Below are 27976 nucleotides of genomic sequence, written 5' to 3'. Positions count from 1 at the left end.
AATTATGTTATGATACTAGAGAAATATGCATTAACACAGCACGCTATATGCATTACTGTGTGGTTTCTGTTCACCTTGAATAATTGTAGGATGCTGACATCATCAGACTTTCCAAAGAGGGATGTACCTCTTTTAAAATGTGTTTTCACAGTCTCCAGAAAGGTTACTCCTCTCAAAAGAAATCACACACATACACAGACCCCCCACACAGTGTGCGCAGGACTTAAACCCCGATCTGACTATGTTATGACATTTGTGAGATACGCATTAACATGCCCCACTATTTGCTTTACTGGGAGCATTCTTTTCCAAAGCTCTATTTGTAGGATGCTGACATCATCACACTTGGCAAAGAGGTATTCACCACTCTTAATGTATTTCCACAGTCTCCAAAAAGACCACTCCTCTCAAAGGCAGTCTTATACACACACACATACTCAGCATTTGCAGGATTCAAACCTCTACCCAACTATGTTATGATACTAGTGAGATACACATTAACACAACATGCTATTTCCTTTACTGGGAGCATTATTTTCCAAAGCTCTATTTGTAGGATGCTGACATCATCACACTTGGCAAAGAGGTATTCACCACTCCTAATGTATTTCCACAGTCTCCAAAAAGGCCACTCCTCTCAAAGGCAGTTTTACACATTCACACTCAGCATTTGCAGGATTTAAACTTCTACCTAACTATGTTATGACACTAGTAAAATGCACATTAACATGACGCGTTACTAGCTTTAGTGGAAGCATTCTTTTCCAAAGCTCTATTTGTAGGAGACTGATATCATCACACTTGGCAAAGAGGTATTTACCACTCCTAATGTATTTCCACAGTCTCCAAGAAGGCCACTCCTCTTAAAGGCAGTTTTACACAAACACATTCACAGGATTCAAATATCTACCTAACTATGTTTTGACACTAGTGAGATACGCATTAACACGATGCACTATTTGCTTTACTGGGAGCATTTTGTTTCCAAAGCTCTATTTTTAGGATGCTGACATCATCACACTTGGCAAAGAAGTATTCACCACTCCTAATATATTTCCACAGTCTCCAAAAAGGCCACTTCTATAAAAGGCAGTCTCACACACACACACACACACACACTCATAGGATTCAAACCTCTACTGAACTATGTTATGACACCAGTGAAATATGCATTAGCATGATGCACTATTTGTTTTCCTGGGAGCATTCTCTTCCAATGCTCTATTTGTAGGATGCTGACATCATCACACTTGGCAAAGAGGTATTCACCACTCCTAATGTGTTTCCACAGTCTCCAAAAAGGCCACTCCTCTCAAAGCCAATCACAAACATACACACACTCAGCAATTGCAGGATTCAAACACCTACCTAACTATGTTATGATACTAGTGACATACACATTAACATGACACACTATATTCTTTACTGCGGGGTTCCTATTCACATGCTATATTTGTAGGTTGTTGACATCATCAGACTAGACATGGTAATGTGTGTGCACTTAGTGTTATGCAATCCCAGGAATGAGCCTTGTGGGTCAGCAGGTATGAACATCTTGAACAGGAATACACAATTCATACCTGGTGTGATCTATCTGTGGACAAATTACCATTCCTTCATACAACAATACATATTCATGCACGGATTGTAGGTTTTGTGGATACCACATGTGTCTGTGATGTTGATAAAGGGCTATTCAAAGTCTATGTGGGACCTGTGTTGCTCCTGTCAGTGATGTATGTCCTGGGTGGATGCCTTGCAAGATATCTAGCTGGTTTGGGAACATGATGTGCTCATTAACATACCACAGACATTTGGGTTGTGTGCTTGTCGGTTTACAATATCTCTGTTCCTGACTGCAATCATGATGGACTCCATGGACTAGCATTTCGGACTTCATAGGCTTATAGGAATATAGTTCCCATGGTGTGTTGTGCACCAACACTTGTGGGGTGTGCCACATGTTGCTGTAACACATTCAACGGTGTAAGATTCTGTAGAGAGTGTGAGGTTCAACAGGCTGTTTGGGTGCAGTGTCTGTTTGTCCTGTCGTTCACTTATGACACATATGGGGAAACAATGTTATCCACGTGATGGGATTAATTTGGCATTGAGAGGACCAGTTTACACATTCTACATGTGATATCTCCTGGTATGATGTTAGGGCCTTTTTTCACTGGGAGGTGGGTATGTATGTATGGGCCTGTCTGCCAGGATGTTGACATTGTCAGTCAGGTACAGTTGACCCTGACTCAGGACATATATGACTGTACATCAATATTTCTGACATAGCTGAAGGAGGTGTAATGTTTCTCTCTGTACTCCTTTGCAGATTACAAACCTGAACACTAAAACCCTGTTATATGCTTTTACACACTTGACACACTACTGATCCTTTGTGATCAGTCGACAGTGTATGTCATCATCATATCCTGGCATGTCCAAAGGTCAGTTTCGTGTATACTCTCCAGTCCAGCTGGTGCATATTGGAATTCTGACTCATTGTTACAACTGCCTTATGTACACAGGTAACACTGTCCTCCTACCAACAAACTCAGATATCTGTGAGAGGTGCAACTGTACAGACAGACAGGAGGCTGAGCTCTCCCAAGCCATGACTGGCACAGTCTATTGAGTGGTGAAGTTAACCACACACACCACAAATACAGTTGCACTTGCACCTATGACAACAGCAAACCGTATACATTGACACACAATGACATACTTGGAGCATCTAAATATACTCTGCCTAAGCAGCTGAGACATCCAAAGCAGACACACAAACAACTGCTAACACACAACCATACGTACATATCACATAGTTCACAAAGTCATTGTGCCACACAGTCACTGCCCTTAGGCCTACACAACACACCTCATACACTTGTATTAGGTGACTGTAATTGTCCGTCACACTGACATCCCACTCACCAGGCTGAACAAGGTGAAGGCCACTTTGTGCTGTGTGTCGGGTGCCAGGATATGCCACATGACACATGACACATGCACTGTTGTCAGTCCACTGCAAGTACAAATATGGCTCCATCATTGACCATTCTGGTGTGTAAACCCTCAGACATTCCTCCCTGGACTACATGACAAGAGACATAGAGGGGCTCTCTGATCATGTAGCCCAGGACAGTATGACCCTGACCTTGTGTAGCATCTTACCCTCACCAAGTACTATGTCACAGTATACAGATGACAGGATCACTTTTAACAGTTGCCAAACATATTGTTGTAATTCACAGGGGATCCAGTATCTGTCAGCCTGGGATTACATGCTCAACATGCCATGTACATTCCCTATGGACGCCATGCACCTGTCACCCCTAGGCTTTCACAGACTGCCTTAGGCTCTTCACACACACATAGTGGCTGTTTGAAGCGAGGGTCAGAAGACAAAACCACAGCCAGAGACGTTACAGGGTACAGGAAATGGAGAGTAATGGTGCTCAACAACTGATGTCTAACCCTCAGAATGCATGCACTCAGGACTCACATCAGTATGGAATCTGTCGATATATGTGCAGTAACAAACACCTGGTTCAGGCTCACAAATGCACAGCAGCACTAACAGGTTTTACTTCATACCATGGTTTTCAGACACAAGACTCGGACCGGACAACAACAATAGGGGGGGGAATCAATATACATCATTCATACACACACCTCCAGGTTGGCAGCAGTACACAAAGCATTGGGGAATGTACATGTGCAACTTAGAGTGGGCAAAACTGCATTTCAGTTTATAGACTGTTACAGACCACACTCCCAAACATGGGCACAACAGTCGTTATTCCTGGGAACACTGGGGAATGTGAAGGTCTCACCAAACACCATTATATTGTGTGACTTCAAATACACAAACATTGACTGGGTATACTACTCAAGCAGTGACACCCTCGCACAACAGTTGCTAAGATTGTTACACTCAAATGCTAGGGCAGACCTGGTCACCACACCCACAGGGGGTTAAACATGTAGGACCTGATCATCACCCACATGGGGACTCTATGTTCCACAACAGAGGTATACCTGTAATTGTTAAGGTCGGAACATACATTCATCTCACTAGACCTACATATCCCATACACACACACACACACACACACACACACACACACACACACACACACACACACACACACACCCTATGTGATCGCAGTGACATACTTCTCATGAGCAAATGTCACACTTGTACAAACTATGGTGGTATCCCTCAATGACCCTGGGACAGTGTTAATTACGGTTAAGACAACTTCATACTTTACAAGCACATTCTATGGGCAACTACTGGAATTCATGGATCATGCTATCCCAGATAACTACAAGACTCACTCCTCCAAAGGCAGGGGACCTGTCTACTTGACCACGGCCATTACTGAGCTATACAGGGACAGGAGGAGGCTACTACATTATAGAGCACAATCACATTCAGGAAGGCATCTCTGATCAGTACTATGGTACAGCTACGATCACTTGTTGATTCATCTAAGGCCCACTTCTAACGGACACTTGCAACAGACACTATGGACAATCACAAGGCCTTATTTAGTTATGTCAGGGACCTGGGTGGGAACTCACAGATATGCTGTGAGTTACTGTATAATTACAAATGATACAGTGAACCCACTGACATTGCGAACATCCTGGACAACAGGTTCAGTGGGAATGTTTCCATGCCATCCCCCCTGCAGTGCACATGTCCATCACAACAGGGTGTAGCCTCCTTGACATCACAGATGAACATGTGTGTGCTGCCCTCTCCATAGCAGACAACACAGCATCAGTGGGACCAGATAGTGTCCCAGACTGTGGCATACACGAGATTCATGACAAACTTCACACTCACATTATGTCAGTGTTCAATATCACAGTTACTACAGGATGTGTACCGATGGAATGCAAACAGCTACGGTGTACATGTTCCACAGTGCTGGTGCCATTAGGGACCCTGGACATTATCACAATATATGCCTAACTATCCTAGTCTGCTATGCTATGGAGTGTATCATCATGGAACACATACACATACACATTGTGAACCTACAGACACTGGATCCTACACAATTTGGTGTTGTTGTGGGCATATCTTGCCTATTGCAGATGTTTGATGTCTTTAAACAGTTAACAGGTCCATAGATGTACACAGGGTTGTCCACACAGCCTACCTGGAGCTCGCACACCACTTCTACACAGTACCCACTTGGCCTTTACACATTAGATCACCAGATTCAATATCTACACATATGTCACAAGATGGATTGCTAACTGGATCATGGATAGCACACACACATGGTCAGTATTGCAGGTGCCATGTCTGACTATACACCAGTTACACATGGCATCCCACTGGGCTCAATCCTGGGACCTCTCTTGTTCTGTATATATGTCTGATACATACTGGCTAACACAGGAGGAATATGGATGACCATGTTTGCAGATGACTGCGCACTGTGTGCCATAATCAACTCCACAGCTGGCACAAGCATCCTCAGAAAGGGTCTCACAGAGATGCATGACTGGTGCCAGAGTCATGGCCTACAGCTACCTTACTTTAGATGCATAGTCATCACCTTTGGTAGTAACATCGTGCACACACATTACCACAAAGGTGATGATACATCACGTACAGTGTGTGTGATTTGTGATTTGGGGACACAAATACTCAGTACTCTCGCCTTTGACATTCACGTTGCCAATGTTGTTGGACACATCTTCTATTTAGGCAACCTTATCCCATACGGTTTTACATCCAGATCAGGTGGGGTCATTGTGACCCTATAGTCATCAGGCACATGCTTGGATACAATGGCCCATTTCAGATGTACCTTACCCAACACCTGCAGCAACTGGAATGTACACAGATTTACATAACCAAGTGGATCTAGGGACTCACACAGATGGTATGCACAGTTTGGCTATGGTGACCCCAGCTCTCCTCAGTTGCTTACTGCCTACTTGGATGCTGTCTGTGCCTTTTGTTTGAAGCCATGTCCATCACAGCATTGATGAACAGGCTCCACATGAGGATATCAAAGTCCCTTACAGCTACATGCTCCAGGGACAGGTATATGAGCAATGATGTTAATAGGACATGCTGGAGGGGCATATTACCATCACATAGGCTCCACTCACTCGGGAATGTGATCACAGTCCCACATATGCACAGACCCACACTGACCACCTACAGGTGACATCTTCACAGGTGGACGGGTGATCGTATGTTTTGCCCTGGGATATGTTATGGGTCCTTACTAGACAGAGGCAGAATGAAATGAACATATGTGAGATATCTTGTGTGACCTACTATTAACAGGCACAGTCTACTGATCTAGCATGATTGCAGAATGCAAACACACTGTGGCTAGGCTTCTACATACCCTAGGGCAGATAGCCTAGTGTCAACCTCTGAACCTATGCTAATGTTCGGGATGCACATTATTCAGTGATGGTACTGATTGCAGGTTTTGTTTCTTCTTTGCTTTACCACTTCATATGAACAACATAGGTTTCTGCATAACATATTTGATTGTGACAAGATTTCACTATATTATATTGTGTCTGTTGTCATATCACTGTGTGCACATGGTGGATTGGTGAATAGTGCAAGGTTCCTGGGTTGACACTTGCAACTGAGGGATATGTGTGGCCCACTGCTGTACTCAAACTTGCCCTAAGTGTGTGAGCATGCCCAGTTCAGACTTTCAGTGTTTTGTTGCCTGACATTTGTCTCATAGTTTCAAGTGTGTGAGCATGCCCAGTGTGACCTTGCAGTATGTTGCTGTCTGAGGTCCACTACGTTTGTTGATGTGTGTGAACATTACCAATATTAACATTTATACTATATGTGTGTTGAATATCAGGTTATATTATTACTGCAGGCCTCACCTTTGTGTCTTAACTCAACAGGAGCCTCTTGGAAGGCTGGAACAATGTTCTTTAAACTGTGACCCTTTTTATATACTATGGGTAGTTTGGGTCCAATTTTTTTTCTAGGAATGCACTGTTCTTTCCCAGAATCTGCCAGTTCATTTCAATGATGTTTTTGATAATGTAACTGTCAGTACTGAAAATTGTTATACAAAAGTTCCTAAAGTTTTGCCCCTCAGAATTGTTCAAAGCTGGAATATGACAATAATGTGTAGCAGCCATTACATTTTGTTCATCTACACTTATGTCTACCTGTATTACTTTTCCCACTATCCAATAATGAGACGTGATATTTATTTTTTCTCTTGCTGATAACTTCATTCATTAAATTGTCAATAAACCCGCTGGGGTATTCCCCATCCAAAAACATATTTTTAATCTTTATGCATTCATCCAATAATTCGTCAAAAGAGGATGTCATGCGGTCTGGCCACACAGACCATCCCTTTACAACTGCCCATTTCTGTGTATGAGGGTGCGAACTGCTAGAATGCAAATATGCATTAGAATGTGTGGGATTTCTGTATATTTTAGAAGTAAAACGCCCACTTGTAATGTCCTTTTGTGAGCCAGATGTCCAAGTATGAGATGTTGGTGTCATTACTCTCATATGTGAAGCTCAGGAAATTTGTACTTGTGTGGATAAATTTAAAGAACTCTGAAATGTTATCTGTTGTGTCACCCTATGCAATAAAAATATCATCCAAAAATGTGTGTAGAGCTTGCATGACTAAAAATATACAGAAGAAAAAGGATTTTTTTTTCTGCCATTGAATCATGCATGTATAACCATCAAAGTCCAGTTGATTGTGATGTTTCATATACAGGTTAATAGTGCTTTGCCTGCTGTTTGTACAGCAGGTGCTGACACACTTTTTTGTCTGTCTGCGGTGCTCTGTGACTGCTCTGTTGTATCTAACCTATCAATTCACATACTGAATGGGTGAGTGCTATCTCACTGTTTGAACTGTTGCTGGCAGGCTATGTCTGGCATGCATTTCAATTCAACATGTGTAGTGTTTCTGCCTACAAGACTGCACACACTTGTGTCCTGTGTTTAGGCATAGTTGTGCACATAACCATTTCTGTTCCTCATTTTTATATGCCTGTGACATAGGTTCATAGGCTGGTACTGGGCTATCTGCCTGAAGGCATATATTAGCCCAGTCACGTTGTGCGGTATTCACCTCCCCTTGAGTAGTTTCCTAGACCCTTGTACTAGTAGCTAGTACCCTTGGCCCCTATCTAGTAGTGCTGTTGGTGTGATCCCTGGTGTGAACTTTCTGTTACCCATCCACTCATCAAGGTTCCTCTTGAAGAGTGATAGTGAGGGACTCTGTCTTATGTAGATCGGGACCCTGTTCCATAGTAAGGGAAGTCTCTGCGAAGGGAATCTATCCCTCCAGCATGTTCTATTCATTGTTGTGTTGAGGTTTATATCCCTAGAGCGTGTAGCTCGAGTAGATTTGGTTTTGCTAAGATGGAGCATGTTCAACAATTCTGGGTTGGACATGGCTCTGTACGTTAGACAGAGATCACCTCTGAGAAGGCGGTATGCAACAGAGAACAGTTTTAGCTTTTTCAATCGTGCTGCATAGGGCAACTGTTTGAGGCCAGTAATCCTCTTGGTTAGGTACCTCTGTGGTCTCTCCAGCTGCTGGAGATGTCTAGCCAGGTTCATTCCAATTGGTGCATTGTACTCAATAATGGGTCTGATGAGGGAAGAGTAGAGGGGCACTATTACATCCTTAGATCTTGATGCAAATCCTTTCGTGATCAGATGGGTCACATAGAAGGACTTTTTAACCACTTTGGCAACATGGTTATCAAAGGAAAGCTGACTATCTACTTGGGTCCCTAGATCCCTTATTTCTTCTTCAGATTTCAGGGGATTACCTCCTATGTTGTAGTTTGCGGGTACTCTGTTTTTTCCAAAGGGGATTACTACGCATTTTTTTGCATTTAGCTTGAGACCATGGCTTTGACACCATGCATCAGTCTCATTGAGGCCCTTCTGGAGGATCTCCATGTCGGCCGGAGACTCTATTATAGCACCCAGTTTGCAGTCGTCCGCAAACTTAGTCAGCCACAGCCCTTCCGTGCTTGCCTGTACTTCTGAGAAGTATATGCCAAACAGGAGGGGCCCCAGGACAGAGCCCTGAGGCACACTGCTCATTACTGGTCTGGATTCGGACATAGATCCCGCTACTCTTATTTTATGGGATCTGTCTGAGAGCCAGTTTGCGATCCAACTTGTGACGTAAGGGTTTATGCCCAGGCTGGTGAGCTTATCAATAACACCTGAATGGGGAATGGTGTCAAATGCTTTAGCAAGGTCAAGGTAAGCCGTGTGTACCTCCTTTCCCTTATAATAATAATAATAATAATAATAATAATAATAATAATAATAATAATAATAAAAAAATATATATATATATATATATATATATATATATATATATATATATAACATAATCACTTATCAGCATTACAGTGTTGTATTTTTCCCTGACACATATAGTGATTGCTAAAAATGTATGTAGGGTATTGATTCATTAATAGAGAAACAGGACTGTTTCTAAGACATAACCTATGGTTTTATATGTCCCATGCAGTCACTGTGTTTGCCTGTTATTTCTAGGATGTTGCGTTGTATGCCAAATATTTGATGCTGTTGTGTCAGCCAATGACCATGTTACATTGCTTATCTCATTTGCCTATAGCTTTTACATTTTCTATTGAATTTTTATCTCACTAAATGTCTTCTTTATGCAAATATGTTAAGTCGTGGCAGAAACACCTGGGTTACAGCTGGGTGTGATTCACATATTTGCAAACAGACATACATGTGCATGGCACACATACAAAACAGGAAACATGAAAATAGTGATGTCTCAGACAGTCTGCTTGTCTCTGTAGCAGGGTATTCCTCAAGTATTACCCACTACACGTCACAGCAGTTGCGTTCTGTTGTCAGTGTCACAGTGGTGTAACAAAACACTTGTTTTGCAATGTAGACACATGTCAGTGTTGCATGCCAAAATGTATTGGCATGACTGCCTTCATATGCCATGATATCAATGTATGCTGGCTCTACACATGTTTGTTATGCATATTGATGTTTGTTAAACAATTGTTCAGGTACTGGCAGGATTTGCACAGATAAGCTGTGTTACGCATGCCATGTCATGGGATGGAGTAAACTGCTCACATTCTGTGATGGATATTGTGGCCCTGACATGGGCCTCTATTGAAAGCATCCATAACTATAGATACTAAGATACATAAAATGTGTTGTGCTCATAAAAAATCACCTGCTAGCCCCACTTGTTTTTATTATACTCCTTATGCATAATCCTTTATGCCATACCATTTGAGAATGTGGTTGTAATGACCCCTGTAATGCATGGTGATATAAATTTCTTCCCATATGCAGAGAGAATGTTCAAGGCATATTAGTTCATGTCTGTTACATTTTTATGTGCATATCAGTTTTCATTTCATGACAGCAATGTTTTTCACAAGAATGTGCGGCCTGAAAGACATTGGGTTTCATTTTTATGGTTTGAATTCATGACTTAAATTGTATATGGTGGTAGAACTGACTATGAGAATACCTTATTGTAATGTACCATACAGAATCTTTTCTGCCTGTGCATTGTCTCACAGAGGGTATGTTATGTATTCATAGAGTTGCAGGTATACATGTTAGGTACTTTATTTCTTGTCATGTGATTCACCTTGATAGAGCATGGGAACAGTGAACACTCATCCATCAGATGTAAGATATGAGCACATGCCAGACCACTGACCAAGTTCTCGGATGATGATGATGACAATGAGGAAGGACCTATAGTACACATACTACCATCCTTACTGTACCCTGGAAGAGATGTCACCCACCACTACCACCCCCACCACCAGACAATTTTCAAGACCAGATCTGGGAGGTGATGACTGATGTGTTTAGGAGAAAGATGAAATACACGGTGAGGAATTTCTTCCAGGATAAAGTGTTCCCTATGTGAGACTCATTCAGTGAAATATCCTGAAAGATCATTCACAATGTTTGTCCCCATCAGGATGGGCCCTCAGTTATGTACTGCTGACACCATGTTGTTTGCAGTAAAGGCAGCTGGACTGTATAGGTACACTTGTGCATGCATAGTATATTGCTGCCATGCTGTACACTGAAGATGTTGTGTGACAATTTGCATTATGTTTCTCCTGCAACATGACACACATTACCACATTAGACATACAGTCATCATGCTGATGTGTATAAGTTTCTACATTTGATGCATAAATTGCTTCATGTCAGCATGTGTGGTACTCGATACATATGTGAGTATGTGTGCACTCCTGCTCATGCATTGCAGCATATTGTTGTTTTAGCCAATGCACTGTGGCCCTGTATATCACAGTTATGCATTTTGCAAGAAATCCACTGCATACATTTGTGGAACTGACAGCAACTAGCAAAAAAACATGTTGCCCATACTACACAAATAACACAGTGAGATGGGTATGATTTGTGGGTGTCTTGTCATGCCTGTTCCACAACAGGACATGTCATTGCCCCTGTGCTTTCTATGACATGTATCCTCCTGTCACACTGGCATACTTGTTTAGTCTGTGACATGTATTGGCAATAATGGTTCCATGTTGTATTATATAACTGTGTCTGCTATGTATGACCAGTCCTAATTTACAGAACACATATACCACCACTGTACCATTCATGTACACATTGTGGTATAGCTGATTTATACAACAACATTAACGTATGCCTTCTTTGGCCTATATGACATTTCCACATTCATTGCTTATTCACATACATGCCCATATTTCGGTAACTGGTGTACATATGCACTGATTTATGTACATGTCTCTGCACATATTCTGATCAACAGTGAAAGCCCATTATACATAAGGATTGTGAATATTCATTGAATCTATGTTCATGAGCTATACTGTTGTTCACAGGACTGTCATAATTTGCTCAGTCATAATGATAGACAGTAATATATATATATATATATATATATATATATATATATATATATATATATATATATACATATATATATATATATATATATATATATATATATATATATATATATATATATATATATATATATATATATATATACAATGGATATAAAAAGTGTACACACCCCTGTTAAAATGCCAGTTTTTTGTGATATAAAAAATGAGACCACAATAAATCATTTCAAAACTTTTCCCACCTTTAATGTGACCTATAACCTGTACGATTCAATTGAAAAACAAATCTGTTAGCGGAAAAATATAAAAAATAAAAAACGTACAATACGCTGGTTGCATAAGTGTGCACACCCTTAAACAAATACATTGTTGTGTGTGCACACCTTTAACTCAGTCACTCCAATGGAGCTTAGGAAGTTTGCACTGTAATTTCCAGTGGTGGAGCCTAAGCCTTTTGGCCAAATCAAATGATGTCCTCACATTTAAAAGAAGTATAAATGGCAAACTCTTCAGTACAAACTATTTTTAAAGTGGTAGTATTCGTTAGGTTCTAGATGTTAAACTGAATTTTGTAAGTCACCGTAGACATAATAACTATTACATGTGTAATATTTTACAAAAAAACTTACAATATCTGGGCAGCCACTCAAGTTGCACACATACTGTCATCGGCATTTTATTCATCAAGCTGAGGGCTTTCATGTGGAGCTAAGAGGTGCTGTCCATGTTGCTTGGTTGTTGAGATATTTAAAAATATGTGAAAATTATATTTATATAAATCATAAACAATAGTTAATATCTATTTGCATGCATTAGACAGAGGTCAAATATTAATGCAGTTGAGTTTGCCATTGTGTAAGCTTTAAGATGAAATATTTTAAAACCTTATACATAGCATGTTTTTGGAATTATTGATTCAAATATGAATAAGCAATATTTGATGTCAAGAGGTGTCAGTAAGAGTTAACTGCAGATGCACCTGTATACTTTGTTGAAGTACCTTTTGATTTAAATACAGCATTCAGTCTTCTTGGGTAGTAGTCTAGCAGCATGGCACATCTTGACTTGGCAATATTTGCTCACTCTTCCTTGCAAAAGTGCTCCAAATCTGTCAGATTGTGAGGGCACTCTTGTGCACAGCCCTCTTCAAGTCACCTCACAGATTTTCTATTGAATTTAGGTCTGGGCTGTGGCTGGGCCATTCCAAAACTTTAATTTTTTGCTGGTGAAGCCATTCTTTTGTTGATTTGGATGTATGCTTGGGGTCACTGTCATGTCAAAAGGTGAAATTCCTCTTCATCTTCAGTTTTCTAGCAGACACCTGAAGTTTTTGGACAAAAGTGACTGCTATTTAGATCTGTTCATAACTCCCTCCATCTTGACTAAAGCCCCAGTTCCAGCTGAAGAAAATCAACCCCAAATCATGATACTGCTACCAGCATGTTTCACAGTGGGGATGGTGTTCTTTTGGTGATGCAAAGCGTTGTTTTTGTGCCAAAACTACCTTTTGAAATTGTGGCCAAAAAGTTCAACCTTGGTCTCATTAGACCATAACACATTTTCCCACATGCTTTTGGGAGACTTGGCACAGTGTTTTGCAAATTTTAGCTGGGCCTTGATGTTTTTCTGTGTAAGAAAAGGCTTTCATCTAGCAACCCTACCCCATACCCAAGACATATGGAGAATACAGGAGATTGTTGTCATGTGTAGTACACAATCAGTACTTGCCAGAAATTCCAGCAGCTTCTTCAGTATTGCTGTATGTCTCTTGGCAGGCTCCTTCATTTTCATCTTGTCTTTTCATCAATTTTGGAGAGACGTCCATTCCTTTGCAACATCATTGTTGCCCCATATTTTCTCCACTTTTTGATGACTGTCTTCACTATGTTTGATGGTATATCCAATGCTGTGGAAATTTGTTTGTACCCTTTTCCTGACTGATACCCTTCAACAATGAGATCCCTTTGAAGCTTTGTAAGCTCTATGTGAACCATGGCTTTTGCTGTAGCACGCAACTGAATAAATGTCAGGAATATCCTACTAGGACAGGTGAACTTTAATTGGGGTTAATCATAGTCTCTTTAATTGATGATAGGTGTGTACCCAAGAAGACTGAATGCTGTAATTAAATCAAAAGGTGCTTCAATAAAGTATCCAGCTTATTGTATGTTTTTTTTTTTTTTTATTTTTCTCCTAACAGATTTGTTTCTTTTCAATTGAATTGTGAAGGTTATAGGTCACATTAAAAGAGGGAAAAGTTTTGAAATGATTTATTGTGGTCTCATTTTTTTTGTATCACAAAACCTGGCATTTTAACAGGGGTGAGTAAACTTTTATATCTACTGTACATGGATCTATGTCAGTTGATCAAGTTTTCAGAAACTCACTGAAAACACAAACGGAACACCACTGCAGCCAGAACGATGTAAAAGAAAAGAAACGTAATTTATTTAAAGACCAAAACAGCGTTTTCGCTTCCAGAAAGCCAGAAGCTTCATCAGCAGTTGAAAGGATTAAAACCTAATGCATTTAAAACAAAGTAACTGGTGCTTGTTGTCGACATCACCACAAGCGCCACAAGGTTGCCTAAAGGGGCAACAATGAAACTTAAAAGGGCAACAATAACAAGGAGAGTGGGTAAATACAAATACATAGTATGCCCTGTAAAACTTATATAAAAAAATTAAAACATTCTATAATGAAGTGTGAAGCTAAAAAGCTGTATATAGTGAATATCAATACTACTGCATCGGGTCACCTAACAGGAGCAAGCAATATAAAAAAAGCTACATATCAAAGGAAAATCAATATGTTGAGGTTGCTATTACTTTAAACTATAGATGGAATAGAACACTGAATGGGCTTAACCCTAGCAAAGCATTATATGCAACATTATTCACTGTCCTTGGAATTGACCAATGGGATAGGTTGGTATGCCACCAAGAGTAAAAAAGTACTATCTAAGGTAGCTCTTATATTTAAGAATTGCAGCAATGTTACAGTTTTCGTTTAGCCCAGGAAATGAAAAGGCGTCCAGTTGGAGTTGCCATTCGAGCTCACGAGTCTCGACAATGAGAGATTGTGGGCCACCTCTGATATCCATGCTGATATGATCAATGCCCATGAACAGGAAGCTGTGGCCGCTGTTGTTAAGAATATGTTTTGACAACGCGTTGTCGCTTTTCTTATTGTTGATAGCGTAGATGTGTTGGTATGTACGGTCACAGAAGCCAACCTCGTGGCGCTTGTGGTGATGTTGTCAACAAGCGCCAGTTACTTTGTTTTAAATGCATTAGGTTTTAATCCTTTCAACTGCTGATGAAGCTTCTGGCTTTCTGGAAGCGAAAACGCTGTTTTGGTCTTTAAATAAATTGCGTTTCTTTTCTTTTACATCGTTCTGGCTGCAGTGGTGTTCTGTTTGTGTTTTCAGTGAGTTTCCTTGTTTTTTATTCAACTCGTTTGTATTATGTCTGCAACACCATCGAGCCCAGTAACGCTGAACTTATTTGGTACCTGTAGTACCAGTACAGAGAACTCTAATGATCAAACGAACATGAAAGGGCTGTTGGTAGCACTTTCTCAACGCTTAGATTGCATCAATCTAAGACTTGACAACATTGAAAGGTGGAGCGGAGACCATGTAACTAGTCGGGTCCTTACAAAAACTAACCTGCAAAATAATTCACTTGGTTCCAACGCATCATTCATTCCAGCTGGTCAACAACCTGCCCAGTCGATTTCGCAAGGGTCGATAATCTCGGAGGGCAACCTGCTTTCTAACAATGCTGCTTTGCCTTCCATGCCTGCAGGAAATGGCAGCAATTCTACGAATCCAGCGCCTAGACAGCTACCTGCTATGCCAAGCAGTCAAAAGATTTCGGGTCACGGACCACTCATGGATGTGCCCTCATTGTCCGAATGGGCCAACAACTTAGCACCTCTCTCTTTTGGTGATTTTTCTGGAGCAGGGCCATCGGTGACGGACCCATCTGACTCAGGTAACATTTCTGATAACATAGCAGAGAAGCTGAGATTTCTAGATGGTAAACTACTGAAACTGAAAAAATTGCAATTAGAAGTTGCATATTTTAAACAATGTTTGGCTGAAGCTGTTATTCCTAAAGGATTAAGGAGTTCTTTTTCTCCTACTGGCCTTTTTCGGATGCTGCTTTTGTATCCGAATTGGAGTCTCTGTTCAATAGACAAGGCAGAACTCCTGGAATTAATGATTAAAAACTATTCCAAACAAATTACAATTTTATTGGAAGAAACATCCAACTTGGACAACGCGATTAAAGTTGATATTAACTTTGTTAGGTATAAATATGACTATGGCCGTATTTTTACCAGCATTGATGCTCTACTGTCCAAACTTAAAGTTAACAAGGGCAAAAAGTTAACAAGAGACAGGTTGGCTTACCAGACGCACTGTGCATACCCGAATCTGGCAAAAAAGGTTACTAGACAAAATATCTATGCAGAAAGGGATGACCCAGCACATAATAGATGTGATAACGAAATGCTGGAAGAGCCCCTCTGTGATGAGGACATCACAGACACAAATAGTCCTGTGCAAGGGCCTAGAAGAAGCAATAGGCTTAAAAACCAAAATAAAGCACACAACTACAATAATCAACAGAGGCCTTTTTTAGGGAAGAAGGGCAACCGGAACCAGAGGTACAAGAGGTGGAATTAATTGATGAAATTCCACCCCACACAGTCTGCCTTTCTGGTGACGACAACCTGCCTCATGTCATTTCTAATCTTAAAGGCGACTTCCACATTTACAATTTCTCTAATACTTTGATTGACCAAGAACTGGTTGAACTTCTGGCAAAATTTTGTACCCGACCACCAATTTAAATTACCTAAAACACTGGTGGATCTTAAATTCTATGTGCGGAAATTAAACTTGAAAGTTTTTTTCAATAGTGAATCTTCTGCACTGGACAACAAATTGAAGTTAACTAGTTCATTCAACCCTCCTTTACACCGTGGTCTTCACATCTTTGAAAGCGCCTGTGAACTTGACCTGAGACACTTATTTTTCCACAACCGCAACTTAAGATCAACAAGGAATATATCCCAGGATCAAGTCGCAAGCTTGAACAATCTCTGCGATAAAGCTGTCCGAGTCATTAAACCAGATAAGGGAGATGGTCTAGTTATCTTCGACAAGGAAGACTACACCAGGAGAATGCTGAGGGTACTCGATTCCCCTGCCTATGCTACTTCATCCCTGAACGAGCTGTCCACTGCATATAAAAGAATTAGAGGGTATTTCAGGGATCTTTTCCTGGAAGGCAGAATTGACATTGATACTTACAATTTTGTTGACATCACCATGCCTAAAGTACCAGTCATGTTTGGGATCCCCAAAATCCACAAGAGCCTTTCTGATCCACCTATGCGGGCACTAGTTGATGGAAGAAGTTCTATCACGCACCCCTGTGCCCGTATCATTGATAACATCATTGGTAGATATTTGAAATCTATCCCAGATTTGTAAAGACTCTTGGCGTTCCTCAACTTGATTAATGATGTGCAATTCAACACTGATCTTAATTTCCTGACTATAGACGTGGTGGATTTGTACACCTCCATCCCTCACGTAGAAGTGGTTGAATGGATTGAACTCATGCTTCGCGAGCTTGGGGCTCCCAGTAATGACATTCATATTGTCACGGTCTTGCTTGACATTGTCTTATCCTCTAATTTCTTCATTTTCAACAATCAATACTTCTTGCAAAAGAAAGGAATTGCAATGGGTTCCCCGTGTGGCAGTTGTGTTGCGAATCTATTTGTAGCCTACTGGGAGAAATTTTTCCTATTTAATTCTCCTATTTTTCTCAGTTGTTCAAAAATCTACACACGATTCTTGGACGACATTTTCATCCTTTTTGAAGGAGGTGAAGAGGAAGCTCTGGAACTCATTTCATACATGAATTCCACAACTGAATTTTTAAGATTCACACACCATTTCTCTTCCTCTGTCATCGACTATTTGGATGTACAACTGGTAAAGGACAATTTCAACAACAATTTTTGTTCTTCCATTTTTAGGAAAACCACCTACTGCAATTCCTTCTTGCATTTTTCAAGTTGACAGCCCTGGATACAGAAGAGGTCGATTGTGAAGGGACAACTAGTGAGGGCAGCCCGTATGTGCAGCACCGATGAAGCCTTCAAAAAAGAATGTGCCTTACTTAAAGACTTCTTCTTAAACAGAGGATACCCGGTAGACTTGGTCATTGATTTGACTGTGGAAGTCTCCTCTAAACGTTTGGAGGGTTTTCTCACACCTCTTCTCTCCTCTAGATCTCCCCCCTCACCAAGTGGAAGACCATTAGACACATTGGATCCATTGCCTTTGGATCCATCTTGTGGGCAGGATACTATTGTTGTGGACACCAAAAAGGACCCTGACTTCTCGGCAAGTTTCATTACTGCCTTCAACACAAACTCAAGGCATATTTGCTCCATCATGAGGAAGAACTGTTTTTTTATCATGAATTCGGGGCTACACGATAGGTTAGGTTTATCTCCTATCTTCACTTACAGGAGGGGTAATAATCTTAAAGATATTTTACAGAGAAATACGAAATGTGAACACTTGACGAGAATAAAGGGCACATCTACTTGTGGGTGTTGCAAATGGTGCAGATACCTGCGAGTAGGTAACTCTTTCATCATTGGGGAGAGGAAATATTTCATCAATCACAAAATTAATTGTAAAACGAAGGCCATAGTATACATAGCATTTTGCCAATGCTGCGCAGCTTTCTATGTTGGTAAAACGGATAGACGCTTCTGTGACCGTATATACCAACACATCTACGCTATCAACAATAAGAAAAGTGACAACGCGTTGTCAAAACATATTCTTAACAACAGCGGCCACAGCTTCCTGTTCATGGGCATTGATCATATCAGCATGGATATCAGAGGTGGCCCACAATCTCTCATTGTCGAGACTCGTGAGCTCGAATGGCAACTCCAACTGGGCCTTTTCATTTCCTGGGCTAAACGAAAACTGTAACATTGCTGCAATTCTTAAATATAAGAGCTACCTTAGATAGTACTTTTTTACTCTTGGTGGCGTACCAACCTATCCCATTGGTCAATTCCAAGGACAGTGAATAATGTTGCATATAATGCTTTGCTAGGGTTAAGCCCATTCAGTGTTCTATTCCATCTATAGTTTAAAGTAATAGCAACCTCAACATATTGATTTTCCTTTGATATGTAGCTTTTTTTATATTGCTTGCTCCTGTTAGGTGACCCGATGCAGTAGTATATTTAGTTGCTCCTGTCTATTGATATTCACTATATACAGCTTTTTAGCTTCACACTTCATTATAGAATGTTTTAATTTTTTTATATAAGTTTTACAGGGCATACTATGTATTTGTATTTACCCGCTCTCCTTGTTATTGTTGCCCTTTTAAGTTTCATCGTTGCCCCTTTAAGCAACCTTGTGGTGCTTGTGGTGATGTCGTCAACAAGCGCCAGTTACTTTGTTTTAAATGCATTAGGTTTTAATCCTTTCAACTGCTGATGAAGCTTCTGGCTTTCTGGAAGCGAAAACGCTGTTTTGGTCTTTAAATAAATTGCGTTTCTTTTCTTTTACATCGTTCTGGCTGCAGTGGTGTTCCATTTGTGTTTTCAGTGAGTTTCCTTGTTTTTTATTCAACAAGTTTTCAGAAACTCAAAATTCATATTGGCGAAATGATATGATCAAATTTCTGAAAGTTCGAACATTAAAATAAAAACTATATTTTTTGCTGTTTTGCAGGGGGGCAAGCCCTAGTCACTCACACGCCCTGGTAATTATACATACCAACTCTGGGATCGCACTACATTGAGGAAAATGGTAAATTTTCCAATCCTCACTGTAAGGCAATCGTCTTCCAAAAGCTTTGGGTTTTCAGAAATTTGATCATATCACCTTGCAACTTCGAACTACAAATGGTCAAGACCATAAGATCGAAGTTTTGGAACTTTCACATTTTAATTAAAAAAAAAATAAAAACAAAAAAAAGCTTTTATAAGTTTGTTGGGGGCAAGCCTGATAAATAAATATACCAACTCTGATATTGCACTACAGTGAGGGAAAGGTAAATTTCCTATTCCGTGCTGTATGGTGATCTCCATTCAAAATGTTTGAAGTTTCAAAACTTCAGTCTCATAGTCTCAACCATTTAGAGTTCAAAGTTTTGAAACTTCAAGCTTGTGAAAGAAATTCATATATTTATATATTTATATATATATATCTATATATATATATATATATATATATATATATATATATTACCCCAGGTGTTTATTACACATTGCCGTACATTAGCATGACTATATATATATATATATATATATATATATATATATATATATATATATATATATATTCATATATGTGGGTGTGTATATATATATATATATATATATATATATATATATATATATATATATATATATATATATATATATATATATATATATATATCTAGGTTCATAGGTTCATAGGTTTATACTAGGCTATCTGCCCTAAGGCATTTATAAGCCTAGCCCAAATTTTTGTGGCTTACGCCACCCCTTATATGAAAAATACTGTGCCCATTAGTTTGTTGTGCCTCTGTCCAGCAGTGACACAGAGATTATTCCCGGGGTAAACCTATGATCTCCCATCCACAGGTCAAGATTTCTCTTGAACAGAGCCAGCGAGGTGCTCTGCCTCACATGGACCGGGATTTTATTCCACAGCATAGGGAGTCTCTGAGTGATAAATCTATCCCTCCAGCACGTCCTATTTATATCCGTGCTAAGGTTTAAGTCGCTTGCTCTAGTGGTTTTGGTGGATTTGGATTTTTTGAGGTGGAGCATGTCCATTAATTCCTGGTTGGACATGGCCTTGTATGTCAGGCACATGTCACCTCTGAGCAGACGGTATGTGACTGAATAGAGCTGGAGTTTCTTCAATCTGGCAGCATATGACAGATTTTGGAGTCCCTTTATCCTTTTGGTGAGGAACTTTTGGGGTCTCTCCAACTGCTGCAGATGTCGGGTGAGATACATCCCAAATGGGGCATTGTACTCGATCATTGGTCTGATAAGTGAAGAGTACAGGGGAACAATGACCTCACTAGATCTGGATGTGAATCCCTTCATGATCAGGTGGGCAATGTAGAAGGTCTTTGTAACCACTTTAGCAACGTGAGTGTCAAAAGAAAGGCCACTGTCAACCTGGGTCCCCAGGTCCCTGATAACCTCTTCTGTGCTTAGTGGATTGCTACCTATATGGTAGCTTGGGGTTACCTTGTTTTTCCTGAAGGGTATGACTATACATTTTTTGGCGTTTAACTTCAGGCCATGGCTCTGGCACAAGCTATCTGTTTCCGTGAGTCCCTTCTGAAGGATATCCGTGTCCGATGCACTTTCCACTATGGCGCCCAGTTTGCAGTCGTCTGCAAACTTTGTCAGCCAAAGTCCTCCCATGTTGGCCTGTACTTCTGAGAAGTAGATGCCGAACAATAGGGGGCCAAGGACCGAGCCCTGTGGGATACCACTTGTGACCAGCTTGGAGTCTGACATAGCGCCAGCAACTCTAACCATGTGGGTTCTGTCCTTAAGCCAGTTTGCAACCCATCTTGTGACATATGGGTTTACATTTAAGCTGGTAAGTTTTTCTACAATACCCGAGTGGGGTATTGTGTCGAAAGCCTTTGCAAGGTCAAGGTAGGCTGTATGGACTGCCTTTCCCTCATCAATGGCCTTGGTGACTGTTTCGAAGAAGTCAACCAAGTTCAAAAGGCATGATCTTCCCTTGACGAAGCCAAACTGGGTTGGGTCCAATGTCTGCAAGTCCCCTATATCTTTGTTTATGAGCTCCATTATGATCCTCTCCATAGCTTAGCAGACTAGACTTGTTAAGCTTATGGGGCGGTAATTACCAGGATGCGTAGAGGCACCTCCTTTGTGGAGTAGGGCCACAGTTGCCGTACGCCACTCCTTGGGCACGTATCCTGTGTTAAGGCTGAGATTAAACAGCTGCCTTATGTGTGGGTTTAATTCCTCATTTAGCTCGTGTAGCACACAGCCGGGGACACCATCCGGACCCACTGATGCTGTGTTTTTAGCTTTAGAGAGAGCAGCTTTCACCTGCGCATTTGAGATGTCTGGGAGGCTACACTCCGCTGGGATAGTTATCTCTCCTTTAGAGAGGGTGAAGTTTGCACTGAACCTGTCTACCAGTATGTTGGCAATGTCTGTGGGTTCAGTGATTTTTGTATCATTTTGGACTAATTCTGAGCATATCTGGGAGTTTCCACCCAGGTTCCTAACATAGCTGAAAAAGGCCTTATGATTGTCCTTTGAATCCATGACAATTTTTCTCTCAAAATTGGCCTTAGTTGATTTTATGAGTGCTCATATTTTTTTACTAATAATGATCACAGGTGACTTCCCTTTTATGGATTTTGTTCTATCATGTAATAGCTTTCTCCTCTTATTGTAAAGTTTGTTAATGGCTGGGGTCCACCAGACTGGACGTTTGCCCTTTGTGGAAAGAGTCTTGGTTTTATTTGGGATTGCCTGATCCATGCAGTCCTGGAGGTGTTCATAGAAGGCATTTGTAAGGGCTTCCGCAGCTTGGGTTGTGGTTTCCACTGGCTCAGGGGCCTTGAAGGATACCACACCAATCTTGAGTAGCGTGAAGTTTGCTTTAGAGAAGTTCTTCACTGTGGTCTTTTTTGTTTGGGGTGGGGGCGGGATGTGGATTTCCAGTGAGATTAGTTTATGATCAGATCTCACCAATGAGGGATATACTTCCGGTGTGGAGCATTTTGTCACCATGTTTGTGATAATGAGATCTAGTATATTTTCTCCTCTCGTGGGAACAGTAACTAGCTGTTCCATGACATTTGAATTTATGAACTCTATATGTGTGTGTGTGTGTGTGTGTGTATATATATATATATATATATATATATATATATATATATATATATATATGTGTGTGTGTGTGTGTGTGTATGTGCATGTGTGTGTGTGTGTGTGCATATGTGATACTGATTCTTATCTTGTTTAACTATGCCTCTTGTTTTTAGATGATTGCACAATATCGTGTGTGTGTGTGATTTCTACATGGCCATGTTTATTGCTGTCAGCAATGCAGTCTGCCATTATGACATACATTGGCCATTCACATTAATTTAGCTTGGGTCAACTTCAACACCACCCTCTGTACACGGTACAGCAGGTACACACGCATTTGCAGTACATCCCCTTCCAGAGTGTTGTCCTGCTTTATTGTTTGCCTACTTAGTTTTCCTGGCATTTCCTCCTAGATGTGGGCCAGTGTTATCCACCTCCCTTCTCCATTTGTAGGTATGGCATATATCTTGCACATATGCATGGTATATGTTAAACTTCCTTTGAATTATCATCTAGAATCATATATATGTATTGTTAGAAGGTCATATGCTAACCATATGGCCATTATACAAATGTAGTGCATATACACACGATTTGTTGGCTATTGCTTGCATTAATTACATCTTTGTTCCTGTATATTTGTGTGTTATATATTACCCAGAATAATTTGTCTTACTTCATGTAGACAAGCTGATAGTAGCTATATAGCATTTTTTAAGCAAGAAACATCTTTATTAAACCACTACCTATGACATAGACAATCATACATTTATACAGATGAAAACAATCAACGCCGACACACTCTTAGTTGCAAGTATTTTACATCACAAACCATACTGATCCCCTCCCAGTTTGCAAACATTATACATCACTTATAATCTACCCAATCATTTTCAGTCTAACATTTCATAGCTCAAGTCCTGCCCTGTTTTAAACCTCATTCCTCGCCTATATGTAATGTTCCCAAAATTTACATTTTTCCTATGTAGTTTGCTCCTACCCTTTTCCAAAGATCTCAGTTCCAGTTGTTATTATCTCTGTTACTGTATTAACTACTTTTAGTGTAGGTTTAGATTTTGGTTTCCATTTTCCAACTGATCTTTTGGCATCCACTATAATTAGACGTGGTAATGTCTTATCATGTCTAGGCAATTCCAATTCTGTATCATAGCTCAGAAAAATCAAGTAGCTATATAGCATTATTCATAGATTTCATAACATATATTTTTCCATTTCATTTGATGTATGTATGTGTATTGACATTGCCTTCCAGTAGTTTCCTGTTAGGCCAATAAAGGTCATACATAACCATCTACACCTGTGTGTTGCCTCTGACATTTCATATGTCTGTGACATATGCATTCCATTACATGTCTATTTGGGTTGTGTACACGGTACACCTACTTGTATAAAGAGCAGCCAGTTTGTTTCTATGCTAAAGTACTGCTGTTTGGCACAGTTCTTGGTTGTTTGCCTTTCACATGCATGGTCAAAGGTTGTTTTCTGTACTGTGCTGGAATTCTCCAGCATTTTATGTGTTGTGTTTGTTCATCTGTCCTGTCGCTTGGCTTTCTCTTGGTCTGCTGACAGACTTCTTGTGTACTGAATTCAATAGCTAATGTGTATTATGATCCATATTTATTCTGCACCACTCAACTGCTATCATTCATACACATCCAGGTATGACTACTACACAGTTTGCAATATGTCATAACATAATAGTGCATAGGTACATATGTACTTCTGCATTTCACCATGGCTTGTATGCATCCCCACCCTGTTTGGCAACTTTCCATTGCCCATCTTGTACATTCTGCTGTCTGTGTACCTTACCTTTCCTTAATGTTTATTTCTGATCTTTATCTCTCATGTCTTGTGATATTTGTTATATGTGTATGCCTGCTGTTCTGCCCTTCTTCTCATCTTTTTCTTTCCTTCTCTTCTCCATAAAAAGTGTCCATACCACATACTTCTTGTATGTCCCTCTTTTTCACCCGAGCCCCACTTCTGCTTTTCTATCTTCCGATTTATTTGGTTTTGTGTATTATTTGTGTTCAACACACAGGCCCCACACCTATTGTTAACTTTGCCTTTATTTATTTTTCTTATCTGAAATTTTACGGATTCTATACAAGAAAGAAGCAAAACATGAAAACCACAAACAAAATGGAGCCAATGTATCACTGCAAAAAGAAAAATATTCCTCTGAAGGCATTGAGTCGAAGTACCAGAATGCCATTAAAGTTCTTTTTGCAGCAATTCAGAGGCTCCGTTTCGCCTGTGGTATTTTAAAGATTCCACCAGAATCTATATTTCCTGCTGAGTGTATTTTATTAGAATCTGACTTATGAAGACATTAGTAGTTATTTTTGTACCATACTAGAGGGATTGCTGTAGATATGCATTTATTTTAAATGTCCTGCAACTTGTACTGGCCCTGTAGAATTTCCATAGCTTTGTTAATGCACATCAAAGTTTATAAGACATTTTTCATGACATTGTTAGGATAAATATTCTTATTTTATCAATATTTCATATCACTATGGCTGCAGAAATGGCAGAAAGTACGTGATCACTGGGGCAACCAAGAGAAGAAGTGATTTTTAATAAGAAGCATAGTACTGATTTTCTGTTATCATGTCAGCTTAGTAAATACTTTAATTCTGATATAAGCACAGAAATAATTCAATGTTTTAAAATCCAGGGTAACAGAAAATTAAGTCATTTGAAAAAGAGCATTAACACCTTTAAAATCCTTACAAAATGGAAACACAGCAATCAATCATTACATTTTATGACAGCTTGTTATTTGCTGCTTTGAATCGCATGAGAGGTACTTGATCTCCTGAGTGATATATTCCATGATTCTGTGAAACATGTCCAGAAATCTGAGCTTTTCGGACGTGAACCCAGATTCTGCTATCCTATTTTTGTAACATGGCAAGTAGTCTGTATAACAAGGGAAAGAAGGAAAAGATGCAATTAATTAATGCTAATTGTCTCTTATAAGGCATATCTTCAAAACCCCATTTAAAATTCTCATTGACATCACTAACTCCTTCATGCAAATCAATGTCACTTTTTGATGAGTAATTAGGAGCTGGAGATGGTGTTCTTCCTTCTTACATGTCACTGAAAGTGAAAATGAAAAAAAAAACAGAACTTTTCAGTTAAAAAAAAGCAAATTTCTTATAATTCAGTACAAAATAAATGACACAACTATGCTCTTAATTATCAGTTATATTAAAGTAATAGATTTTCCTGAAATTTTAAATTGAAATAGTTGTTTGGAATATTCTGTTAATCCGAATGGTATCATCTGGCAGTATTCCAGTGTCTGCATTTTCTTAGTGTGATGCGAGAAATGTACTTCCTTAAGAAAACATTATTTTCGTATATGTCTTATCTATATCAATAGCAATAAATATGTGTGTGTGTATAAATATATATATATATATATATATATATATATAAACACACACACACACACACACACACACATATATATATATATATATATATATATATATATATATAGATCTACTTCAGTAGATCAACTTACTTAACACTGAAGCCCAGATAACTGAAATTAAAGCACCAAACAGACTAGGGTACCGAATGTACAAAACATCGTAATCTCACACCGAGAAAACAGTAAGCTGGCCAACACCACCACAAAAACAAACCACACTAAATTCAACCCATCCAACTGAGGGGGCTTCACTCCTAGACCCCTCATGTAGTGGGCTTTGTCTGCACACCCCCTTCCTTAAATATACCAACTCTGAGATCGTACTACAGCGTGGAAAAGGGCAAAGGCCGCCATGTTGGCCAACTGACTCTTTTCCTATGTTAAACTTCCGATATTTTACTGTTCAGTACCCAGGTCTGTTCAATGCTTTCAGCTCAGGTATCTGGGCTTCGGTGTTAAGGTATATTGATCTACTGAAATATATATATATATATATATATATATATATATATATATATATATATATATATATATAAATATATATATACAAATATATATACAGATATATCAGATATATATATATATATATATATATATATATATATATATATATATATATATATATATATATATATATCATATACATACACACATTGTTTATTGTTGAGTGTTTGGTTCTTTGATAAACAGAAAAAGGTGTCATTACTTCTCAGTTTCCTGCTTTATCAATTTTTGCTACAGTGAATGCATTCATTCTGTTGAGTATAGGATTTCATTGGTGATTTAACTTTCAAGGTAGTAGTCCAGCAATCTCTCTCTCGATATATATATATATACTATATATCCAATAAATGAGGGTCGGGAGCAAATCCTCCTAGTTGGCTGCATGTTTCAAAAATATCTGTTTCACATTTTTTATGTATGTAGAGATGATTGCTATACTAGTGTCATGTTAGCAGCTTTTCTAAGCTGCTTGTACTCTGTTACAATCACTTGTGAGTCAGTGTTGTCAGTGCTTTCAAACAGTGGTGATATGTAAGTTTGATGAGTTAGGATCTCTGTAGGAGTGTCAATGGTAATGTGTAATAAATGAGGCTAGAATCCTGAAAGAGGTCAATGCTAGGTATAGAAAAATCAGTGTTCTCACTACAGCAAACAGAAAGCAATTAAGAGGAATGGTGACTTTAATAATGAGACAGTCAGAGACACACATTCATGCATGCATTCATACACACAGATGATATACATATATGTATGTATGTATATATCTATATATATATATATATATATATATATATATATATATATATGTCTATGTATACATTGAGAGAGAAATAGTCATTTTGAGTTACTTAGCTCCATTTCTTTGCAAATCCATTCATCAGAAAAATGTAACCAATCCTCCACATCCCTTGTTAATAATTTATATATATATATATATATATATATATATATATATATATATATATATATATATATATATATATATATATATATATATATATGTATATATATATATATATATATATATATATATATATATATATATGGGTCTACTATGGTTGATTGATTGAAAACTCACTTGACTGAAAATGAAATTACTAGGACCACTTCATTGAAAGCTCA

The sequence above is a fragment of the Protopterus annectens genome, chromosome 5.part0 (genome assembly GCF_019279795.1).
Source record: "Protopterus annectens isolate FY-2018-M chromosome 5.part0, PAN1.0, whole genome shotgun sequence".
In the NCBI taxonomy this organism is placed as follows: Eukaryota; Metazoa; Chordata; order Ceratodontiformes; family Protopteridae; genus Protopterus; species Protopterus annectens.
Note: the sequence above shows the minus strand (reverse complement) of the source record.